Here is a 4547-nt window from a genome sequence, read left to right as displayed (position 1 = left end):
CGCGGGTGTCACGGGGAGTCTGTTCCCGCCGGCCAACCGCTGGGCGGGAAAGTCGGCGGCCGCGCCTTTAGGGGCGGGGCCTGAGGACGAGGCCGCGCGGCTCCTGCCATTCTATTGGGCAGAACCCGGGCTCACTGCCCCGCCGGAGGCGCTGATTGGCCCGCCGGGGCGGGGGCGGGGGGAGGCAGGGGCGGTGCGCCCGGGCAGGTTTGGCGCGCAGCGGCTGTGGGCGGGCTGCGCGGGCCAATCCCGTTGCGGCGCAGCGGAGTTGGCGCGCCCGGCGGCTTAAAGGGGTCGCCGGGAGGTGGGACAGCGGGCTGGGGCTTCCCTTCCCTGGGGCAGGGGACACTCTTTCCTTTCCACTGCTGGAGCCCTGCCCTCAGCGGCGGACAGAGCTGGGAGCGATCTTACGGGCTGGGAGGGTACCCCAGTGAGCTGCCGCTGCCTCCGTGGGCACCGCAGGGCGGGCGGGGTCGGGCCGGCGCGGCCGTTATGGCGCTGGCGGGGCCGGCCAGGGAGACGCCCCGTCTAGCCGCGGTGCCCGTGGCAATAGGGCACTCGTAGCTGTACAGCTACGTGCACCGGTCCCGGGGCTGTGAGAAGTGTGCAGAAGACGTTGTCACGGCGGTCGACTCGGGAATTTTAGGAGGTTCTTAAGGCAGGTGTTATTTTAAGAGGATGGTGCCAGGCTTTATTCAGTGGTTCCCAGCGACAGGACGAGGAGCCGTGGCTCTAAACTGAGACATAAGAAGCTTCACTTCAACATGAGTGACAGCTTCTTTACGTTGAGTGTGGTAGAGAACTAAAACATAAGAAGTTTCCCTTCAGCACGGGGCTGCTCCAGTCTGAGAACATAGCTTACATTTATTACATTAGTAGCTAAATTTTGAGGCCAGTATCAGGAGCACAGAGACGCCACGGAGCTCTAAAAATGGTGAGGTTTTTTTCCCCAGATCTATTCTGTTCGCAGTTCGTATGCTGCTGGCTGCTGCCTTTTAAGAGTGTTGGCAAACTTCATGACTGACGGGAACAGGAAAGCGCAGGGAAGAGCGGGTTTGCATGTATGACTACTAAGTAACGCCCTTTTGGATAATGGGGAAAGCCTACCAATTCTTCCAACACAGAGGCTGTAATACGGGACTTCAGCATTCCTTATCCATCCTGAGATCAGCAGCCCTTTCATTCTGAATTATAGTTGAGTTTGCTTCAACTGCTCTTTGAAACTAACTAAAAATCCTCAGATGTTTGCTTAGGCAAATTCTTGTCCATTGTTATGCTATCCCAGCTTCTCAAAGTCAGTGTAACATGTCAAAGTCCTACCATTACTATGCCAGGTCAGGCCTGCCTTACCAGATCAGAAAGAAAATGCTGCAGCTTGTAATATTTGTTTCCAAAATGAGCAAATAGGTTTCTACATGCTTGGATCTGACCCCCTTAAAACCTTTGGCCCTGAAAATAGCCCATGGTAAATACTTCTCGTGATATAATGATGTTGTAGAGGAATAGCAATACAAAAAATATGTTAAAATCTACTTTAAAAAAAAAAGGGAAAAAATTATTCATCTTAAATTAATTGCACCCCAAAACCAAGCTGCAAATATTCTTCATAACTTTCCAAAACTATATGCCTAATGTTTCAGGTAGTACATGTAGCTGCTAAAGAACTCCAGTGATGGATGGAATTAACATTGTGAGCTGGTATACAGAACTGTAGATACTGAGAATGGTGCGGTGCATTGTGAGCAACAGAATATCTCCATATTTAACCTATGTTGCCCCAATGTACACATTATGTTTTGTGATAGCTTTCAAGGGCCTGGCAGCAGATTAACTTTTTTATTTGGGTCTTGTAAATTTTTCTAATGCTAACTAATAGAATTTTGTTAATAGAGGCAACACAAGAGAAGGGAGAAGTTAGTTGATGCCGCATCTGATATTTTAACTGTTCTGAACAATAGTGTATTGTGTTGTAATAGCCATAACCAAAGAGAAGTGAACTTTTTCTCCAGATCCTGCCACTGGAAGAGAAAATGGGCATATAGAATGTACCTGGCCTAGTGGGCTTCAAACACACTGCTTTTCAGTACACAGTCATAGGTATTGTGATGTATTGTTAAAATAGTTCATGTTACATGTAAAACCTGTTCTAAAGTAATCATCTGAACTGAAGTGTCTTAGCAGTATTAAATATGTTTCCTTTTCATAGTATTTTGATGCTATGCTACTAGCTTAATGTGTGTTGTGGTTTGATTGTGGCTAGATTCCAAAGCCTCTATAACTTCTCTCTGCAGCTGGACAGAGGAAAGAAATTTTAACAAAAGGTTAATGGGTTGAGATAAGAACTGGGAGAGATCACTCACCAAATACCATCATGGGCAAAACAGGCTCAACTTAGAGATATGAAGTGAATTTATTGTTGACAAAATGAGAGCAGGGTAATGAGAAGTAAAATAACCCCTTAAAAACATCTTCCTGCCACCTCTCCTTCCTTCCAGCTCTGCTCCTACCCCAGCAGCACAGGGAGACAGGGAATGGGGGTTATGGCCAGTTCATCACCCAAGGTTTCTCCCACTGCTCAGGAAGAGGAGTCATTCCCCTGCTGCACCACGGGGTCCCTCCCACAGGAGACAGCTCTTCATGAACTTCTCCAACATGGGTCCATCTCATGAGCAGCAGCTCTTGGTGACCTGCTGCAATGTGAGTCCCTCCCATGGACACCCAGTCCTCCCAAAACTGCTGCAGCCTGGGTCACTCTTCTACAGGGTACAAGTCCTTCAAGGACAAGCTGCTCCAGCATGGGGCCTCCCTTGGGTTCACAGAGTCCTTTGTGCATCCACCTGCTCCAGTGTGGGTCTCCTCCACCAGCTGCAGGTGGATCTCTGCATCCCCATGGACCTCCATGGGCTGCAGGGCACATTTGCCTCACCATGGTTTGCACCAGGGGCTGCAGCAGAACCACAGCTCTGGTGCCTGGAGCACCTCCTCCTCCTCCTCCTCTTCCTCCTTCTCCACTGACCCTGGCGTCTGCCAAGTCATTCCTGTCACATGTTCTCACCCTACTCTTCTCTGACAGCAACTACATGTGTGCAATATCTTTTTTCCTTTCATCTTAAATCTGTTATCACAGCAGCGTTATCACCGTTTCTGACTGGCCTAGCCTTGGCCAGCAGCACATTTGTATTGGAGCCACCAGGGATTGGCTCTGCTGGACATGGAGGAAACTTCCAGCAGCTTCTCACAGAAGCCGTCTCTGTAGCCCCCCTCCCTCCAAAGCTTGCCCTTGCAAACCCAATTCAATGCATTAAAGAATTAATATTTTAGTGTAGAAACAAGAAAATTTTCTCTATGCAAGTTAAAGGACCAAAATAATGAAACATGATACAGTCAGATCAAATCCTTTGTATTACAACAAAGCACACCTTTTATCACACATGACATAAGACTGGAATTGTAAAAGGATAGGGAGCAAGGATTCAAGAGAAAGCAGGAAAATCTAGCTTGTTAGACTCAAGTTGGAAATTACAATTACGGAGTTTGAGGATAGTAAACTTTCAGAGATAAAAACAACTAACTCTGAAACAGAACAAAACATGACAAATAAAGATGAAAAGATGTATTCTACCTCTTTAAAGTGTGTACTTTATATTATGGCCTTTAGGCAGATAATAGCAAATGATCACACTGCATGTAACTTTATTGTTATTATGTTGTAATATGGATTTATGTAAAACTTTAGCAATGGTAATAATATCTTTTATCCAAGTCTTTATTATTATATTTTTAAAGTTTCCAGATTTCCTGTCTGAGCATTCAGATTCCACTCTAGGAATCACATTCACAACCTGTGAGACTTTCACTGCTGGGACTGAGACCCCTTTGCAGTGGGTGGCTCCAGTCACCTGACAGGTGCCCCGTTTGAATCCCTACACACACCATACTCACACTGCCAGACAAGCTTCCTTTGCCATCTTGACCCCATGTTTCCCATAGCAGTGTCCCAGATTCCTGGGTTCCTGGAAGTATTCTGATACTGATACAGCGACTCAGTAGCAGCACGTGCTGTTTCTAAGGAATTTCTGGGCTTTTACACCCTTGCAATCCATGTGCCCACCCTTCATGCCCCTTGCACTTGCCTCTTGGTCCAATGGTGATATTTTGGCTGAGGTCCTCTCCTTGTTCACTGGGTTCTGCAGAGTCTCTAGGTGACTGGCCATCCCCACCCCTACCAGCTAGCACCAAGGTCCCTGTGCCCTTTGTTAGCAGAAGGTCAGTGCCTGTTCCTGGCCCATTTGATGGGGCTCCAACCATTTGCTGCCAGCCAGGGCACAATGTCCAGCTCACACACAAAGCTCTCAGTATTAGATGTATTTCTCTATAGGCATGTCCATCTTCGGTGATGCAGCTCTCTTTTTGGCTTAAGACTTCATGTAGTCGATTTTGCTTAGTAGAATTATGTTGCTGGAAAATGTATGAGATAGCTAGATCCTCTAAGTGGCACAGTGTTACCCTCTCTACCTGTTCTGGCACCCTGCCCCAGAAGGGCACCT

The sequence above is a fragment of the Camarhynchus parvulus genome, chromosome Z, assembly GCF_901933205.1.
Source record: "Camarhynchus parvulus chromosome Z, STF_HiC, whole genome shotgun sequence".
NCBI classification, from domain to species: Eukaryota; Metazoa; Chordata; class Aves; order Passeriformes; family Thraupidae; genus Camarhynchus; species Camarhynchus parvulus.
The sequence above is the reverse complement of the archived record's forward strand: the minus strand, read 5'-3'. Positions refer to the sequence as shown.